We start from the raw sequence: 22,460 nt of genomic DNA, 5'->3' as shown, positions 1-22,460 counted from the left end.
TCTACAATTCTCTGCAGGAAATGGGCATCAGCCCCATTTTCAGCAAGAGACTGGGACCATGAGAAAGGCAAGATTTCTGTTCTGCATTAGTTCAACAGGATATGCATTCTGTAATTTTTTCATCCTTTTCAAGCAGACTTTTCAAAGTGATATACAAACTCATGTTTAAGTGAGAAGAATCATATTTGAAATACTCTTGGAAAAGCTTAGAATTTGAAGAACTTAGGTGTAAGGAATTTTAGCAGGGGAAAATGGGAGAAAATCATGCTTTGTACCCTTTCCTTTAGTTCACTTAAATTCAATATTTGGATAAAGATAGATCAGTGGAGTGTTACCTAAGCTCAAGTCTATGACGTTTTTGTAATTATAAGAAATACTCATATGCAAATAATTTCTGTACTTATTGTTGACAGCACTATTCATGAGGTTTCATATTCCAAAATAACAATTTGGGGGTAGCTTACTGCTAGGGGGACAAAAAAAAAAGCTGTGGATAAAGCTTGCCAAGTGGAGGCCAATACAGCAACTAAATTAGCCCTGTGGTTAGCATATTTGGTCTCAATAACCCTGTTTTAATTTTCCTGCTTTGTGCCTTGTGCATATGTTTCTAATAAAGCTGTTTCTGAAACTTTCTGGAAATAGATGGGATTTTTTAAAAAGAGGAAAGTACTCCACGATAGCATACAACAGTAGGTTTTTCTGCAGTGTAAAAGACATGTTTTGAATCAGGCATTCACTTACATGTTTGGTTAAATTCAGATATTGATGTATTTATTTAATGTTCCCAGAACAGAGTCAACCACATTAGACATACATCGCAAAATAATCACAGTTTGCCTGTATCCAACATGGATAATTTAGGCAAATTTCTATATCACAAAATAAGTTTGTTCCCATGGACATTTTGCACCTTCATAACTCATAAGATATTCTTTAGAGCCATGTTATTTAACAGATCCCTCCAGCTTTCTCTGAGGAGGTACCTTAGTTTATTTCCCTGACACTTGCAGATTGATGTCCTGGTTTATGAATGGGAAAGTAGGGGGAGGTTAACTGATTGGCAGCAGCCAGGATGGCTGCCTCTATATTTCAAGAGGTGAAAAAGCCATGAAAACAGCCTCTAGTTCTGTTCCTCTCTCTGGTCAAAATATGGGGTGGGAGGACATGGCAGAGGCTGTTGCCCTCAAATTAACCAGGTGGAACTGGTCAACTAATCAGTTTGTAATCTCCACTCTAGGGCTTTAGGAAGGTGTCTCAAATATTTACTTTGACAACATGAGTAATGTAGTAGCTAAAGAAAATTAAATGCTCTGTTTGGTAAGGTAAAAAATGCATCATGTTTCATTTTCAATCCAACTGATGTTGATGCATAATATAGATAGGATAGAATTTGGAGCAACAGTTGAAACCTTGCTTCTGCCCTGCTTACACCAGCTTCCTAATCTGGTTAATTTTATTTCTTCAGGGGATATGTGGGAGTGAGGAAAACAATAAGCAAAAACAACAACTGTATCAGTCTGCTCAGGCTCCAATAACAGACTATCACAGACTGGGTGGCTTAAACAATAAATATTTATTTCCCACAGTTCTGGAGGCTGGGAATTCTAAGATCAGGGTGACAGCAGATCCAGTTCAGAGAGCTCTCTCCCTAGCTTGAAGATAGCCACCTTCCTGCTGTGTCCTCCATGGCAGAGAAAAAGAGTAAGAGCTAGTTCTCTGGGCTGTCTTCTTACAAGAAGGCTAATCCTATCATATATCATGGCCACACTTTTATGACCTAATTTAACCTTAATTACCTCCATAATGGCCCTATCTCCAATACACTCATATTGGGGGTTATGGCTTCAATATACACATTTTAGAAGGACACAATTCAGTCCAAAGTAACAACCAAAACCTTTAAGAAATCTGTTATGTGCATGATCAGAAGGCAAATCAAAGGAATGAAGGGAGATTATGTATTGTAACAATGTTAATATTCTCAGGAAAAACTTGGTCAGAAAATTCATTAGTATTATTTTTGCTATTGTAGGTAAAAGTAATCTATCGACTGAATTTCAAACACTGACATTTTGTGAATATGGTTTGCAATAGACCATTAGATTCCTTGCCCAGAAAGTTTAGAAAAAAACCCGTTAAGCCCAGCTATAAACTAAAACTTTGGTTAATTGTACCATTAGCTTAAAAACATGCTATTCATCTTTTACAAGTGCTCTAAGGTTTAAAATAGCATTATTTGTGAAATAAATAACCCTTTAAACTAGGCATATATTTTCTATAACACAGGGAGTGTGATATTACTTATAATGGAATTTTCAGTTATGTAGCATTTCAAAGCAACTTTAAAAAATTTATTCCATAATGTCAAAAATGTAGAATTATGTCCACAAAGCTTAATATTTTGGCACACTCCTAGAAAAGTGTTTAATAAATCAAAAACCCTTCTTATAATTGACATTTATAGGTCCCTACCATATATTTCCTTAATATTCTGCCTAAACACTAAAATGGATGAAATATGTAAGAGAATACAACTTTATCTGCCAATGAGAAATAAAAGATACACCCAACTACCATTCTTCAAAATATTAAAATTAAGAGATCACTGAAAATATCAATATGTCTTTTAGATTCTACTTTGAGTTGAACAGCAAATAAAAGTGACATACTTCTCATGTAATAATTTATAGGAATTTGAAGAAATATATTTTAATATTAGCATACATTCTGGGTTATAGTACAATATTCAAATTTATTCCTGAACTCTTAATGAATGCTTCATGGAAAAAGCAATGTAGGTTAGTAAGGGTATGACTTGCATAATTATTAGCCAAGCTTCAACAAGTATACAGTCCATGTTGCTAAACCATGACTTTTTCTAAATTCGACTGTACTTTTGGTTGGTTGGTTTGTTTTACATCAGAGCTACAGTGCAAAGCTACAATAATCTGTATTCATAAGAACCATAAAGAATATTGTGATGTGATAAAGTTTTAATAGTGTGTTAGATCTCCTAGCTTATTTGTAATATAGCTCTAAGTAGGCAGGTAATTTTGGAAGGTCCCATTGAGTAATTGAGCAATAGAGCTGTGAGGAGGAGGAGGCATCAACATGGCATCATATACTTTGGGGGATTGTATAGCACAAGGCAAAAGTGTGATGATTCATGAAAACCACACCTCACTGAGCCACCTTATTGCTGTTATAAAAAATCTTTATTATAGGAAGCTCTTTTGTGCCATAAGAAGATGAATTCCACACTTTAGAATGTTAAGCAGCAGTTTCAGCAGAATTCTGTAGTTCACATAGATTAATCTACCCCTTTGGAATATTCATGATTCAATCAGAATGCTGTCTAAGTCTCGGCAATTTTACCATTGTAAAATAAACTAGGTACAATCTGATGAAACAGGCTGTGCCTAGAAAATGCCTTCATTAATTTTTTTATTTTATGGATTCTGTTACTATCAAAGAACATCTCTCTGTGAAAGCAGACTCAATCCCTCTAAAGCAAAATTGGTATTATTGAAAAACTTGGTACTTGAGAAAAACAGAATAAAACCCAAAGACTATGAGGCAAAGTACATTGACAATGCAAATCAAATGCACATGGTTCAATTATAACTGTGGATTAACTGAAGAACTAGAGATTAGAAATGATGTGCCTCTGGTGAAGGGTTTGGCTGAGTACATTACATATTCATTAGCTTTCCATTTTTGTTCACTAAATGTCCAGTCCTCTCTCTGACACACCTGGTATTGTGCCTCCATGACTGAAATGAATATTTTGAATTCAAAAGATCATGTTTATATATATTAAAAGGAAACAAAATGAAGTCTTAAATATAAAAAAAAATTATTTCTACTAATCTACTCATCTTCATCTGATTAACAGACTGTTGGTTTTGTACAATGCCAGAACATTCTATAATGACTATTCAAAGATTAGATTTGGAAAGGGTTGAAAGAAAAGCTATAAATGGGGGCAAAAAAAATATCTGCTCTGGTTCAGATGTTCCAATAGTCTACTTTATAGTGAAATTTGGGAATTTTGACTAAGTAATTACTAATGATTAAGATACATGTATTATAGATGAACCAGTTTGCAGGGCAGAAATAGAGACACAGATGTAGAGAACAAACGTATGGGCACCAAGAGGAGAAAGTGGCTTGGGGGCGGGGGGAGGCATGTGATGAATTGGGAGATTGGGAATGATATATATACACTAATATGTATAAAGTGGACAACTAATAAGAACCTGCTGTATAAAAAAATATATAAAATAAAATTCAAAAAGATACATGTGTTAATTATGATTAGTTGTATACTTAATTATGACTAAAAACAACATATTTAAACTGGCTTACCTAATTTATTACATTCATTACTAGCTATTTTAACAGATATGGCAGTTAAATTTTCTAAGTATTTGCTGACTTTCCTATGTCTTCTAAAGAAAACTTGATATTGTTTTATAGCATGATAATTTTTGGGAATGTATAAGCTCTTTCTTAACCTAAAAGGTGATTATCCTTCACGATAAAATAACAATAGCAAGATTTAAGTTAATACATTTGCTAGTTGCTGATCCCTGTGTACTAGCTATGAACTGAAATTCCTCATTATTTTATCTTTTTTTTCTAGGAAAGGTCATGATTCAGATAATGAACCCTCTTTATATAAAATACATAGTTTTATAATGTTATCAGACAGCAAAAGAAGAAAAAAGCTGGACTGAGAGAGATTTGTGAAACTCTTCTAAATGGTTTCATTTCTTCCTTAAGTTTGTGATTAGCTTATCTGATTTATTTATACATTAGCTCTAGAGAACGGTTAAGTACATCGTGAAAAACAACTACAGAGAAATCACCTGACCAGGTAAAGTAAATCACACAGGGACTAGCCTTTGTACCCTTATCAAACACTTAAAGAAATATGAAGTCTTTTTTACAAGGGACACTATGTAAGAGGATGAACAAGCTTAGTGAAAATTTCTTCACATCTAGGAGAAAAACAACTCATGCCGGTTGCTCATGGCAAATAAAGTGATGCAGGAGCTTGGTTTCCTGTACTATTTTTACCTATGGGGCCCACGTCCCTGTATATCATCCAATGTCATCAGTGTCCTGCACCGAATGCAGTCCTTGCTACAAACCAAAGCCCTTACTGAGATATCACTACTTCAGGAACTTACTTTGAGAAGTCATCTTCCTGTTTAGGTAATAGAGCAATTAAGAATTCTAGATTCTGAGCTTTGAATTGTTTTCATGAAAGGAAGATGGAAAAAAGGACAGCCCACAGGAAAATCAACAGAGAATTCTGTGCTGTGAATGCAGATTACAAGAAGAGGAGGAGAAGAAAGAACTAGAAGGTTTTAATTGTATCTATTCCAGACAAAGACAGATTGCCTTGGGTATTTAGGAAAGTCACTATACAGCAGCATACTGGTGTGCCTCACACAGACTTGCCATCTTAAAATGGGTATTAACACCTCCTCTTCTTCACAGACCCAGACAGCAGCAGGCATTCCTGACACTTCCTTCTACCTTAGGGGCTTGTTGCTGAGAAAAATTTATGGTTCCCTCTTCTGGAATTCTAGGATCGTACCCTACATAGGGAAATGATAAGCCAGTTGGGTGAAATTTATCTACATCTAAAAATGAATTGACATTAGCTCTACAAGACATTATATATACATTTGACGGTTTCTTTATATGAGATAAAGTGGGGGAAGAATGCTGGTCATTTCAGGTACCTAAACTGCTCCATTTTGGAATTAGTAGATATCTTGAGAGAAATCTAGCAGACAGCAGTCTGTTTCTCTGTGCAAAGGGCTAGTCTTGTAGGAAATGCTTATTGGCCTTAGTTCAAAGCTATGATTTGAATGAAAAATCTAATAACAGGGCATTCAGGCAATTTTTACTCTTACTTAAGACCTGCCTACTTGCTATCAATAACTTTTGGAATCCCTAGCTGTCTCAAAAGATTTACCTTTGCTTTACTATTATTATTATTTGGCTCACAAATATTTACTTTTACATTATTGATGATACCAAATCAATCAGGGTGATAAAACTCAGCAGAAAGAGTTAAGTGGGAAGTAAGGGGTATGGGGTGGGGGAGTTGAATAAGAAGGGAGATAAAAATGGAGAAAGTCTGGGAAAGAGGAGTGAACACAGTACAATTCCTAGGTTTAGTGGAGTAGTTAGATCTTGGATTTTGGTTGAGGCACTTGGAAAGAGCCTCAGTTTCCTCAACTATGGAGATAATAAGAACAGAACAGCTAAACTGTAAACATCACGATGGACATGACCTCTATATCTGTGCTGTTTATCAGTATATCCTCACTTAACATGGATATCATATTTTAGGCACTTGATAAGTGTTTACTGAATTAAAGACACATTCCCCAATCAACTGATGATACAGCTATCATCTAGTTTGAATTGAAAGCTACACGAGATAATAAATATATCTAAATTTTGCCTCCAAGATACTAAAAGAGGACTTCCCTTGACAGTAAGATAAGCTTGACCCTCTTAGACATTTCTTTTACTTCATATTTATAAAAAATTTTATGTTTTTCCAAAGTAGCATTGTCATAATTTCCTTTTACTTTTATAATACCTCTGTGAAATAGATTAGGAAACTAATGTTATCTCTATTTTACAGGAAATGAGGTAAAATAACTTGATCAAAGACTCTTTATACCACTCCCCCTGAGAACAACCATGGTCATAGTGCATGTTTCCTTGCATACTCAACGGGCTCTTGAGTAATTTTTTCTATTCCTATTTTTATATATGTCATAATCCTTCTAAGATCCCGGTTTTATGTAGTAGGGTCAGTGGTGGTATTTGCATGGCATGGGAAAAGACTGAAGTGGTTGGTTTATTTTTCCTGCAATGTGAAAATTAAAACATCAGCCCCAGCCTAAGGCTGTACATCCTCATCAGAAATCCCACTGGCTCTGTCTCCAGCTTCCCCCTAATGATCTGACATTTTATTTTTTTGTGGTAATTGTGGTGGTTTGAAAACATGACGTCCACATCTCTTTGACACGCCTCCCTTCAAGAGATGGAGGCTTGAGTGTGGGCTGAACTTAGGGACTTTCTTCTAATGAATAAAGTACACAGGATTATGTGACTTTGGGGAGAATAGGTTGTAAAAATACACTATGACTTCCTTCTTGGTCATTCTCTCTTTCCTGAGTTATTTGCTTCGGCAGAAGCTAGCTTACCAATGGAGAGACTCACATGACAAGAAACTGAGGCCTCCTGCCAATAGCCATGTGAATAAGCCATCTTGGTAGTGGATCCTGCAGCCCTAGCCAGGACTCAGAGTCAGAACCACCCAACTAAGCTGTTCTCAAATTCTAGGTCCATGAAATGAGATAATATCTGTGGGCAATTCATTACTCAGCAATAGATAATTCATGAAATATTTTTTCAAGCATTTCTGTTTCTGTAGTGGGAGAATGCAGGCTGTCTAAAGCATGTCATCTGGTCATTCTGATTGAACTTTCTGGGTACAACAGACTACACAGTAAAATGTGCAAATCATAAATGCATAGCTGAATTCTTTTTTACATATATATGTATAAACATGTGTCTATATTTTTAATGTGTTATTTGCTTATCTGTTTGCTCATTTGTTTAAATAACTGCTATTCATACAACCCTGAATGCTTAAAAGAATAAGTTGATATTCATAAGTATTGAATTCAATTAAATATGATATAATCATGTTTCTTTCAAAGTGGCACTGGAGAAGTTCCCAGATGAAATAAACATCAGGAAAAAAATTTAAACTCATTCTTCTTTCTAAAAATATATTATTGAATTATTTAATTATACACACACACATATATGCATGTATGTATGTAGATATTTAGTGTGTGTGTGTCAGCTATATGATCTTTTTAAAAATTAATTAATTATTTAAAACAACTTAATTGGAGTTTAATTGCTTTACAATTGTGTGTTTGTTTCTGTTTCATAACAAAGTGAATCAGCTATACATATACATATATCCCCATATCTCCTCCCTCTTGCATCTCCCTCCCACCCTCCCTATCCCACCCCTCTAGGTGGTCACATAGCACCGAGCTGATCTCCCTGTGCTATATGGCTGCTTCCCACTAGCTATCTGTTTTACATTTGGTAGTGTATGTATGTCCATGCCACTCTCTCACTTCATCCCAGTTTACCCTTCCCACTCCCTGTGTCCTCAAGTCCATTCTCTACATCTGTGTCTTTATTTCTGTCCTGCCCCTAGGTTCTTCAGAACCATTTTTTTTCTTTTGAGACTCCATATATATGTGTTAGCATACAGTATTTGTTTTTCTCTTTCTGACTTACTTCACTCTGTATGACAGTCTCTAGGTCTATCCACCTCACTACAAATAACTCAATTTCATTTCTTTTTATGGCTGAGTAATATTCCATTGTATATATGTGCCACATCTTTATCCATTCATCTGTCGATGGACACTTAGGTTGCTTCCATCTCCTGGCTATTGTAAATAGAGCTGCAATGAACATTGTGGTACATGACTCTATTTGTATTATAGTTTTCTCAGGGTGTATGCCCAGTAGTGGGATTGCTGGGTCATATGGTATCCGTCACACTGTTTCTTAAATTTAAATGCCCATCTTCCCTATCAGGTTGTAATTTCTTTCCTATTTCCAGCTATATGATCTTTTAAAAAGTTACTTGATCTCAAGTTCCATGACTACTATATTACCATGCAATTGAGTTACTATGAAAATTAAATGTCATTATGTATCTCAAATGCCTAGCAGAGCAACTTGTTCATAGATATCAGTCATAAAGAATAAATTTCCTTTTCTTTTCCCTTTTCCTACCTTTCTTTTTGGTTTCTTATTTATAGTTAATTAACCCTACATAACTAATCAAAAAGGAAGAGTTCAAATATGCAGTCTCCACAAACAGTATTTGAAAAGCATATAAAGGGAAGATAGTTTTATGTGTGTAAATTATCACACATGGTTTTTCAGGAGATAGTATGAAGGGTTTTATCTTTAAATGCAATAGTGGTCTTTAACTACGTTTATTCCTTCTTGATAGGAATAATTCTGTAATGTAGGTGGTCAAGCCTAGAAATAAAATGTTAACATGGGTTGACTCTTGTTTTCCTGTAATATTCATATCCCACACAATTGTTCCAGTGGAACTATACCACATTTCATTGCTATATTCTTGGTTTAAATATAACAATTTTTTAGGGCTTCCCAGGTGGCGCAGTGGTTGAGAGTCTGCCTGCTGATGCAGGGGACACGGGCTCATGTCCCGGTCCGGGAAGATCCCACATGCCATGGAACAGCTAGGCCCGTGAGCCATGGCTGCTGAGCCTGCGCGTCCGGAGCCTGTGCTCCACAATGGGAGAGGCCACAACAGTGAGAGGCCCGCGTAACGCAAAAAAAAAAAAAAAAAAAAAATGTATATATATATATATATAGAACAATTTTTAAAAATTGATAATATTCAACTTGAAGGGGCTTTCTTTTTATTTTATTTTGGTTTTTTTAGGTTCAATTTAAACTCTTTATTGTGTTTCTGATAAAATTTAAATATTTCTGTTAGACATGTAGTTTTCAGAAGGGGCTATCTTTTTATTTTTAAAACTTATGTTTACTTAAATTGGATAAAGCAAAGAAACAGCCTATAACTGATAAGTTATAGTCCTATAACTGACTCTGGCTTGAAATGCAAGCAAGAGTATCTCTGATTTAAGCCAAAGACAAATTATTGGAAGGCTACTGAGGGCTCAGAGAATTACTGGAGATAGGAGACCATGCGAGATGAGAACAGGAAGAACAGCAATGGCTCAGAGAAGAAAGTCTGGTCAGCCTGTTCCCACTATGACAAATAATCTGTAATCCTTTCTGTTACTGCACCTCTCACCTAAAGTACAAAGCCCAATGAACAATATTTGATTGGCCAACCTTAGACCACGTGTCCTCTCTTGGCTCTACGAGAATGGAGAGAGAAAGAATATGGCTCCTTTGGCTACTACCATGGTTGGCAAATACTTGGGTTTACTCTTACATCAAAATTAAACCTGACAGAGAGAAGCAGTTCCCCCAAAGCAAATGACACTACATTAAGAGAGACAAAGGTAGCTGGACTGGCAAAAAATGACTTAAGTCTTTAACTAGTCATGTATTGGCTGACTCATTTGAAAGGAACAGAAGTTACACATGCCAATAAGGCTGGAGAAACGGAAAGGGAGCATAATGAGATGTGGGGGGAAAATTTTTTTTTTTTGTGGTACGTGGGTCTTTCACTGTTGTGGCCTCTCCCGTTGCAGAGCACAGGCTCCGGACGTGCAGGCTCAGCAGCCATGGCTCACGGGCCCAGCCACTCTGCGGCATGTGGGATCTTCCCAGAGCGGGGCACGAACCCGTGTCCCCTGCATCGGCAGGCGGACTCTCAACCACTGCGCCACCAGGGAAGCCCAGGGAAATTTTATAATTATATTAATATTGATACTTCATGTTTGATTAAAACACTGATAATAACGTTAAATATAAAAATTACAGACATATTTGAATTAAGATAATGAGAATGGAGAACAATTAGAAAATGTCAGAATCTTTGAGATTTACTTTAGTTTATTAAAAAAAATGCCCTTGTAAATAAAGGTATCATTTAAGCAACAGTAATATATTTATCTATTTTGTATGTTAAATCATAATTAACTAAGAGATGCTATAGTCAACTGGCTAAAAATACTAAAGGGATAAATCTGTATCTTTTCTTTTAAAAAAGATTCTGACCTGGGAAATTAGCCTGAGATTACCATCCTTTGTTGGATAATCTAATTAAAAACAACCCACTTCCAAACAATTAATCTTGGGAACTAAGGCAAACAGATGTTTATCACTTTATAGTGTTCAGCCCAAAATGTGAATACTTCAAATAGCCAATCTCACACTTGCTTAATCTACTAGGTGAGCTGAAGTTTGAAAATCCTTATCTCCTTGATTCTTATCAATGAGGTAGGGGGTGGTGATCTAACAAGTTAGGGACATAGTTAAAATGCCTGGTTTTCTTGTTGTTTTGGTGACAGGCTTATATCTTTACTCTCTGTTAAATACATTAGAGAGAATGAGTAAAAAAGATAGTTTGAGTACAGATGTTTGAGTTGTACTTAAACACACAGACAGAATTCCATCCCTCTCCCCACCCACACCCCCAAAGTATCTTGAACTCTCTGGCTGGAAGAGCCAAATTAGAAATGTAATACACTGTAATGATTGACTACTTAGAGTATATTACTGATTGTGAAATAGATTTTTTATATATCCAGGAATTTTACAAGTGGAACTCCTGGAAGTGATACAATAAATGGGAGAATAAAGAGCTTAAAACATCTGTATTTCAGTATTTATATATTCAAATCATGTATTTTATTTAATATATTTATATATACAAATTATAAAATTATATATAATTAAAATAGTAAGACTTCCCATCTAATTACTACTTAGCATTTTGAAAATTATCTACTTTCCCAAACAGTAATACTCTATACAGTATACACAATTAGGTATGTACCCAAGTTGGCTGTTCTGTTTATTCTCTGTACTTGTTATCTCTTTTAAGAGATACTTGTTATCTCTTTTAAGTTTAGAAAAGAATAACATGCATGAAACTTAAATGAATATCTAAAAATACTTCCTTTTTCTGATTATCAGGCCATTACCACTCTCTTCTCTCTCTTTTGTCACTGTCTCTGTCAAGAAGAATGGTAATACGTAGAATAACATGACTGCCCAAAGATGTACCTTCTTTTGCATTATTTCACACTCTTTACAATTCTATTTCACACTTTTTTTTTTAAAAAAAGTATATTGTCCTGCCAATGCCACTATTTACTTGTACTTTATTGTGCAGTGGAACAAAAGTTGCTGTATAGAATAAATAAGTTGAGACCCTTTTGTATGCTGAGCTTGCAAAACTACATTCTCTAGCACAGATAGTACATTACGGCCACTTGCTCTTAAAGCTACTGAAAAGAGTTTTTAGTAGAGTTGCACAAAATCAACTATTAAAAATAAACTTGTGGAACATCAACTGTTGTCCTTTTATCACATACAGTGTGAACTATCAAGTATTAGGATACTCAAGTACTAGAGAACTATGAGTCTTCTGATATGTACCATCATCACAAACTTTTCAACTCAAGCTAACAATACTCTATTAGCTAACACGTAAATCTAGTTCAATTTTATTAAAGTCTAACCAATTCACTACTACAAAGCCTACAATTACAGGTTTCTATCAATTGTCAAAAGATCACTGTGGTAAAATATGAAACATTTTGCTACCATTTATAAGGTTTACTCCGGAAGTTTCATAATAAGTTCTTTTTGAGCAAATAAATAATATAGATACACTAGCAAATGAATTGCATTTTTCATATGTGTTTTCACAAGGCCCTTTGTATAGTTTCACATTTTTATTATCAGTATACAGTTGTCCCTTGGTATCTGCAGGGGATTGATTCCAGAAGCCCCCTCAGATACCAAAATCCACATATGCTCAAGTCCCTTATATAAAATGGCATAGTACAATCAATATAGTTGGCGCTCAGTATCTGTGAATACGGATCAACCAAAATGAAGTTTCTATTTCTTTCTATATAGCTCCTAATCTCTCTGCCTAGAATGCCCCTTCTTTAACTCTACACAGCCAAGTCCTCTCAAGTGTAAGGCCAAACTCAAAACATGTCTCTTCTAAGAAGTCTTCTGTTCTCTAGCTGGAAGTCAGCTCTACTGATTCTTAAATCCCACACATTGGTTAAAAATACATATTTCTCCATCATTGGCTAAAAATATAGATTTCCCAGATACATTATGGGTCTACTTAATCACAGTAAGTGAGGGCAGCTAAATTTTTATGTTACTAAACTGATGCTTCTGTAAATTGAAATTTGAGAACCATTGCCATACATTTTATTTGCATCTCTGCTATCTCACTTATTTCTCTTTGCTTTGTCTTACAATTATTTATATTATGTATCTTTGATCTCCTATTAAAGGTAGCTCTTGAGGGTGGGGTCTGTGTTCATTATTATCTTTATATCCCTTGCAGTACACAGTAGATGTTGAATGAGGGTGTTGAGTATACTGGGGAATGAATGAGCTCTTGGGTGATTTTCAACACATCAGAGTTACATTTCATAACATTTTAAATTATCTTGTTAACAATGATCTTACAAGTTGCCTAGAATCTTTCTAATATTAAGGCAACAGCTAGTAAGCAATGGAGGAGACAGATATTAGTTAATATCCACATGATGGCCAATGCTAATATTTTAATTTGGTTCTATAGCCAAGATAACACATAGAGTTAATCTTATATTCATCTCTGATTATTAGTGGCTACCTGGCGATCTGTTTTGAGAAGGATTCTGAGGCTGTATAGATTCAGCATCAAATAGTCCTGTGCACCATGATGCAGGCATGCTTTGGCTAAGGAAAAGAGAAGTTGTGGCATGTATACTGAGAATGTGCCATCCCTTATCATCTTTAAAAGATAATAGTGACCTTTGGGTGTTGTAAATAAACAGACATAATTCTTTCAGATATCACAAATTCAAATGCCTGTAAGGAGCATGTAGGTAAACACATGCAAGTAAAATAGCTCAAGGGGGGACTAGGCTAATGGGAGAGAAATTCTAAAGAGCAATGAAGCACTCAGTCCTGGCTGGCCTCTTGTATTGCAAATCCACAGATTCAGTATTATCAGATAGTGAGCCACAAAGCAAGATTTCTCTGGGTAAATTTCCTGATTTCCAAATGTTGACAACCAATTCAATTAAAAAAAAAAAGAAAGAAATATTGTCCAGGTCAAAGAAAAAAATGTCTGCTTTTTACACCTCATAAATTTATTTGGATTGTTTCTCTGTCTCTGTCCACCTCCAGCTCTCCCTTCCTCTCTCATTCCTGCATTGTCCAAATTGATTTGAACAGTTAGAATAATTGCTGAAATTTCAATTCTGCATTCTGCATAGAGGGATCCTCCATGGTGGACTCCTGTCAGTGGCTTGGCCCCAGAAAAGGCAGCTTCAAATAGCCCTTTGTTGGCTGTTTCATTTGAAGGTGATGAATATCCGTGCCTTCTTAAGGTAGAAGAATGAACTGGAGCATCACCAGAAAGGATCAAGTATTCTTTTTAACTTCCATAGTCTCAGGCAATTGAATTACAGTTCTTCTGCATTTAAAGCATTTTTGTGTGTGTGTGTCTTAATAAAAGTGGGTAAGCAAACAGGAAGATTGGGGGAAAAAACATATTTAAAAGAAACCCTCTAAATGATCTGGATTCACATTAAATTAAATACTATTTGAACAACAATAGTTCAGTCAAGGGAAATCATTTTTATCATGACAAGTATAGGCAAAAAGCTGCATGCCTTGCAACTTGCCTCCTCTCAGAAGAACTCCCAAGCACACTGTTAACAGCTGTACAAACAGATTCTTTAATGCATGGTCACAGTGCTGAGTTGACATCCTTACAATTACAGAAAGCTCTAGGGCATTGGCGACAAGAGTGTGCATGTGTGGCTTCCTATTTTTCTCTTCCCTGAGGGCTGTTCTCACCCATTATGTATTAGTACTAATAGAGCTTGCTGACCCCAAAGCAAGAACACGTCACCTGTGAAGGAGTGTAGGTGTTACTTGAATGGTTTGCATGTAAAGACTAATACCTGTCCAACCTTATTTAGCCCAGTAAATCTCTCAGAGGGTATAACTCAGGCAGTCTGACCACAAGCTGTTATAATTAGGTCAGATGAGGAATGCAAACACTCTGCCATGAACCATGTGTCTCAGCTCTCCAGATTTTAACAAATACCCCCAACTGACCAAAGGTTAACATTCATGACCCAGCGTCTCTTCAAACAGCAGGTGGAGACATGATTTTCATTTTCCTTGAGTTTATTTAAAGTCTAGTATGCACTAAACTGGTAACATGATTAGCATTTCAAAGTCAGAAAATTAGGTCTTCCTCTTGGATTGGCTCACGAGCCTCTGTTTTTTTGGGAATTCTGCATTTAGGGATATGTAAACTTAAAAAACAACAAAAACAAAAACAAAGCTAAAAATAACAATGACCGAAACAAACACATCACTGGCAATAAAACAAGTCCCCAGATGATCATTATCCAGTGCATTCCAATGCAGCAGCCCTGTAAATAGTCTGTCTGCCTATCTATCTATCCATCTATCTATCCATCTATCTATCTATATCTATCTATCTATCTATCATCTATCTATCTATCTATTTATTTCAATCATTGATTTTTATTTTTGGATCACATGTGGATGTAAACTCAGCAAAGTAGGAGAGAAATCAGCCCTCCTGTTCAAGAGGTCTGGGTCAGCTTAAGAGATGAACTGCATTTGAAATTGATCTCCTCTATTCCCTTACCATGTCTAAAGACTTCTGATGTCCTATTTCATCCTTTATACTATTTGTGATAGGAAAAGAAATAGAAATTCAGAATCAGAAAATCTAAACGCCAGATTTGGGTTTGAGGGCTGAGATGCAGAGCACTGTAACAAGGATATATCAAAATTCAGCCTGGATGCTGTCAACTGTAGATACCAGGCTTGTGACTCCATTTCAGATCCATGCCAGGCAGCCCTGCTGAGCATATTCCTGAGACGGATGTGCACCTGAACCTAGCAGCATGTAAAAGGACCTCCAGTGATTCCCTATTACTCACAAGATGAAGTTAAATTTTTTTCCATGGTATAAAATTCTCTCGTGATTTTGCCTACTTTCCTAGCAATATCTCCCCACTACCCTTGTACGTGTTCACACATCTTCAGGCATAAACAGATACTTGCCAGCAAGTTTCACAGCTCTATGGCTTGACACATGCTGTTCTTACTCTCTGGTAACTCCTTTTCTTCCTTCTTCATTTTGAGAATGGCTACTATTAATTTTCAAGAGCCAGCTCGAGGACCTGTTTCCATGTGAATTGAACTGTAGGTGAATGCATTTTCTTTTGGGAAAATATTGTATCTTGTGCATTCTGTCATTATAGATTTTGTCACACCATATCGCTATATTTATTTTTCTTGTCTTTTTCCACACAAGTCTCAGAGTTCTTTGAGGTAAGAAGTGTGTCTTCTTCATCTATATCTCGATAAATAGCATAATGGGGTACTTCATACATTTTAAATGCTCAAAAAGTAATTGTTGGATAAACTGTTTAAATAAATAATTTGAGAGATAACTTTTCCAGAGATATTGTTTATCATGTCTTTGGAATATCTTAGATCTAGATGCTGCTACAGCATGTCTTGAGCTGCCTTGATGCCATTCATTGTCTTCTTTTCCTCAGCAAAATACAAAGTTCTACAAAGAATGCCTTCACCAGAAACAACCAATCTAACCTGCCTTTTGCCTTTAAAAGCTGTACAATGCTTTTCACCCTCTACTTTAACTGAACGTTTTTTCTTAGCAGCTAATTTTGCCATGGGAGTCCTTGCTTGCCTCAAAATCTGGATCCCAGGGTATTTTACATGGTGTCACATTTCTCTTAGGGGACCCTATCTTTTAAAAAGGGAATGGCATAAACAAATCTGAAATCATTTAGAAAAGAAATATAAAAACATTCAACCAAAATAAGAATTTTTGGAATAATACACTTATCAAGGAAAACTGGATTTAGGGAACAGAAAAGAAGCAGAAGAACTATGAAATTTCTAAAAAGGAACTATCATGAAATTTGTAAAGTAAGGCCAACACAGATTCAGGAATGTCCAGCAGCAACATCCCAGAACTCATACTTCTCATCTGAATTTTTGAATTACATACTGATTTATTGATATTTAGTTGTGCTTTCTCCCAGGGTAAATGCTTTTAGAGAGCCAAAGGCATGACATCTGACTTTTCCCCTAAGGATATAAAGTATCTATGAATTCCATGAGCTTTCAATATAAACTTAATAATTAATAAAATTTAAGTCTTCTCCATTGACTACTTTTTTAAGTTCTAAGTTGCTGCCATTGAGTCTAGGAATTATTGATGAAATGTTATTTTATTGATTAATACAAAATAATTACTCATTAAAATTAGTTACAAAAGTTAGCATATCCATTATCTGTTTTGATGGCTCATATTGTTGAGCTTGACTGTATGTGTTTTTGAAAAAAATGTGTATGTATACACCCTTATTTATTTCTTTCCTTACCTAAATCCCTCAAACTGCTTTAGTTTGAGTGATTTTGATATGCTTGAAATTTCATTTGGGTTTACAGTCTACTGGAGTCCCAACTTATGCCAAAACAATAAGAAATTTTTTGAGTGATTTTAAATGAGTAACTGCAATTTTAATAGTCCTCTTTCCTTTTGGTGAAATGGTTCTACACTTACTGAGCTTCAGTGATTGACGGAAATCATGCTATATTTATTTTTTAGGACTTCCATAACAAATTACCACAAATTTGGTGCCTTAATAAACAGAAATTATTTCACAGCTCTGAAGGTCAGAAGTCAAAAATCAAGGTGTCGGTAGGACCACATTCCCTATAGAGGCTTTAGGGGAGAATTTGTTACATGCCTTTTCTAGCTTCTAGTGGTTGCTACCAGTCTTGATTTGTGGCCACATCACTCTAATCTCTCCTTCTGTCTTCACATCAACTTCTCCTCTGTGTGTCCTTATGTGTCATTGAAATTTGGGCACATCTGGATAGCCCAGGATCATTTCCTTATCTCAGGATCTTTAATTACCTCTGCAAAGACCCCTTTTACAAACAAGGTAGCATTCACTGGTTCTAGGGATTAGGATGTTGACATATCATTTTTGGGACAATCATTCAGCCACTACACTTGCCTTTCTTTAGGAATTCCCAAATACAAAAGAATCCTTTTCAAATAAAGTAACTCTGGTCTATTTTCTACTTCCTTCCTATTTCTTTTTGGGCTCTGTAGTTATGTTATTTGGGTACACTTTTAGACTATAATTGAGATTGGTTGTAGAAATAAATTCATTTTAGTGAGGAAATTTTTATTGCTGTTTTTTTTGCTGTCCTTTTGGTTGCTACCTAAGGAAGTGCCATAGTTTTATTTACAATTAAGTGTATTATTTGTAGATAGACATTTGGAAGATACTCTTTCATTTCTGCCATAAATTATGTGTCAGTTTACCTACTATAACTTTCAATAGTGAAAGGAAAGAAGCCCAGAGATGAAGAGGATTTGGAGTTGGTTTCACTAGCATTCATGATGAACATCTGGAAGCCTTAGAAGTGATTTAGGAGAAATATCAGCAAATGTTTCTTGTTGGATAAATCTCAATGGAAGAGGCATACAAGCATTTGAAAATAATTCACTTTTTTTTTTAACAGTCTTATAAAACTCTACACACTGTTACTCCTTTCACTCTTTGTTCGTTTATACAGGTCCTAGATCTGAATTCCTCTAACTGTAGACTCCCTAGCCACCAAATATTCCCATGAATATAATGTCCCGTTTTCCATGGCTGTTATTAGAATATTTCTGACTTATTGCAGTTTTATATCTACTCTACAATACTCATTATTTAGAAATTGGTTGTAAAATTCCGACAGAGATCTCTTTCTGATGCTTCCATGATATAAATGAGCTCTTCTGGCTCCATAAACAAGAAAATTCAAGTCAGTTAACTAATGACTGCACTAAGTAAATAAACAAAGCCCAAGTCAAATATAGACGAGGTTTGCTGTGTGCAAACAGACACAGGAGAAAAACAATGAACATCTGTAGTTCAACGCCATTGGAGCATTAACTTGCTTTTAGGTGTTCAAGGAGAATAAAACTATATTTGCTTTGATTACAATGATGATTTTATTTAAATTTAGATCTCATTAGTGTTGTTGATTTATTTCCACTCATCCCAAGAGCTGACTTTGTTTATTTCAAGCATTTATCTTAAAAGCCATTTGCCTTTTAATCTAACCAGAAGACACTCGTTTTTTTCTCCTACTTATAACCTCAACTGAGGAGAGGTAAGAATAATGAAAATCTCTTTGTATATCCAAAGGTTAAGATCTATTTTCAATAAATTGACAACATCTCACTAACACTGAAAACTCACAAAGTGATTCTAACAAAGAGAACATATGTAACATCAGATGACTCTCTCTCCTGTCCTGCAAGCAATCACATAAATGTAGTGGTTGGATCACAAAGCCTCCTAGCACTGATAGGTTTATAAAGATAAGGTAGAATAATTAGTCCAAAGGGCTTTGTTGGCACAAATACTAAAAAAAACATTCTAAACCACCACCGAGTTAAAGTTTTATAATAGGGGAAACATCATGGTTGACTGTAAAATGTAAGCCAGTTGTCTACTATTAGAAGAAAAATGCCCATGAGGGCACAGACTTGGTCTACTTTGTTCATTACTATAAACCCAGTACCGAGAACAATTCCTAGCATATGAAACATATGAAACATGCTTTCAAAATATTTTGTTAAATTAACATTTAAAAGTGTTACACGTGAGAGTAATGAGATGTACACATTTACTCTACAGTGAAAGTTATTGTTTTGGGCACAAGGTAGACTGTTTCTAGGAAATAGTTCAGTTTCCTATTAACAATCTTCAGTTAGAAAAGCTAACACCCCGCTTGTCTGGCCCAAACTTTCTTTGTTGGTCTGGAGCCCCTTGTTTGACTCCATGCTTCAGAGAGCAAGTCGAAACCCCTGTTTTAAAGACCTCTGTACCTAAGCTTCCAGGAACGTGGCTCAGCTCCTTTAGTCTTTGGATTGCAGAGCCTTTAAGAGGTTCTTGCCAGGAGCAAAGTCCCCCAAGGCAAAAACACAACATCCTTGAACTTTAGAGCAGTGGGAAGGCATCTCAGACTTCACCTAATTAACGTCTTCATTGTTGACAGTGAGAAAAAATTAGATTAGGAGAAGAAAGACAACTTGTGCCGAGTGACCCTGGGAGTGAATCACAGAGCCAAAGACTGAAATCCAACTCCCTTGCTTCTCAGTTCTTAGACCACAAAAAAGAGTGACAATAACATTGATGGCCTTTGAAATTATAAAGATCTCAAGATTTTCAGATTCTGTGACTGAACAAATGGTACTGAAGGACACTGTGAAAATATATCCCAAATCACATTTTCCTTCCTCTCGCTTCCCTCACATACATCTCTTCCTTTCTCTTCTGAGAACATCTGCCTTCAGGCTCTTACCTTTTTCTTTTCCTTGTTTTTCTATTTTTGGTTTGTTTTTGTTTGTTTCTTTGTTTCTGAAGATGATCTTAACGTTCTTGCCTAAGAGATTCATGCTCTTCTATCCAATCCCAAACACGGACCTAATAAAAATTCCTCATTTTTCTCAAGAGAATGAGAATGAAAATGACTTGCAAAAATGTTTCAACCAAGGACTGACAGTCCTGGGACTAGAACCTAGATTTCTTGTGTCCCAGTCTGGGTTTATTTTTGTTATAAGACACTATGAGAGAAATAACAATGTCCTGATTAATTACAAGTATCCCAAAGATGGATAAAATGACACTATCAAATTTCATCCCCTTATACAAAAATTGACAATTTTCCTGTCCCCTTACAAAGGTGAAAGCCTGAACACAGAAGACCTAACTGCCTTTCCATTTATAGGATAAATCCTCAATTTTTTTGGCCTAACTTTTGTTGACTTCTGGATTCAGTGGATCTGCTATATTTCCCTTTCAGGACCAAACTGTTTTATTTACCATCTTAAGAACAAACAAAGCTCCTTACTCTTGCCCCAGCTCTTCAAGATAACTCAATTCAATTCATTCTTAGTCAGTCTCTCTCTCTCTCTCTCCCCCACTTGTAATATATTGAATATATAAAATATACAATAAGAAATGTATTGCTGTCTCAACTGTGGACCATATGTTGTCATAATAAAAGGACACCTGGAGATGATCTAGTAAAATCTCCTCTCTTTTGTTGGGTCAAAAACAAAATTCTGGAGGAATTAAGTGATTTTGTCAAGGCTTCCAGGTACTGGGGAGAGCTCTGAGAAGGAAGAAAGAGAAAATAAATGTTTCTTTATATGGCTAGAAAATTATAGATAATATGTAGTTGTATTTCCATTTACATATGCTAGTTATGTGGATATGCTAGTTATATAAACTGTAAGAGAAACGATTTGGTGAGGAAGATTTGGTTTTCATTTTTTCAAGCCCAAGCTCTTATTCATTAAACCCATTGCTCCTTAATTTGAAGAGTGATAGAAAGTTAAAAAAAAAATCAGAATTTTTATACATAATATTTAATAATCTCTGTGCCCGGGAAAAGAAGGTGTCAAGTCTATTCAAACTAGTGGGGGCATTCAAGACAGGTGGTCTCAACACAGCCAAAAATAAACTAAAAAAAAAAAAAAAAAGTCAACTTCCTCCCAAGGCTGTGTATACTGATTCAAGTCTCAAGTGCCCCCCAAGTCCACCCCACCTCCCTACTCCCATCATTGTATCCCATTATCCTGTAGTATGTTCTTCATTACACTTATCATTATATAAATATATCTTACATATCAAAAAAAAAAAAGACAGGTGGTCTTAAGAAGAGTTTTTCTGAATCAATCCTTTTTGAAATAGGGACTTCGGTATTGAAAAAAGCACATACAATGCTAGTACAGGAGCATTTATTCTCACCCTTAAAGTAACCTGGCTTTTGGCAACAGTGGCTATGAAAGAATCTAAAGAGTACAGCAGAGTATGAGATAAACTAATATATAATTTTTACTTAAATATATACACACACATATATGTATATATATTTAAAAATAATAGCTATATCAGGCTTCTAGATAAACAAAACAGCCATAAACATTACAATGCCTGACAACTGCAAAAATAAGAACTGAAAGTGACAGTAGCTGATACTACACAAGGCTGAAGCATGTAATTTACATCCTAGTGAAATTAAACATATTATAATAGCTTAGCTTCCAGGCAACAATACTATTAAATTTGCAGTAGTAGTTTATGACATCATCTGAAACCCCAGGATACACATTTGAAGCTGGCTATTATGGTTAGTAATCAGTATTGCTGTTCTGGTTAGTTTTTCATTTAATTCATTGCAGGCTTCTATTAAAAAAAAGGCAAAAGAGCAGCAGTTGAGGATGCTGTTTTTTGCAAAAGCTGTTAAGCCTCGGGCTGAAGTGATGTCACACTTTAGAATAAGTTATAATAGCTTATATTTGAGTAGCATTCAGAGGTCAGAATTATATTGAAATATATAATAATTTAAGCATTTTTTATGGTCAATAAGTATAATTTGGGGATGTTTTCTAACTCGCATTTTCTAAAATGTCTCTTAGCAAACTAAGGCTGTACAATGGTGGAATAACAATAAAACTTATGGCTTTAAGTAATGGTTTTATATTATACAGCAGCAATCTCAACCCAATATATTGTAATACGACCACTAGA

The sequence above is a fragment of the Hyperoodon ampullatus genome (genome assembly GCF_949752795.1).
Source record: "Hyperoodon ampullatus genome assembly, chromosome: 6".
NCBI classification, from domain to species: Eukaryota; Metazoa; Chordata; class Mammalia; order Artiodactyla; family Ziphiidae; genus Hyperoodon; species Hyperoodon ampullatus.
The sequence above is the reverse complement of the archived record's forward strand: the minus strand, read 5'-3'. Positions refer to the sequence as shown.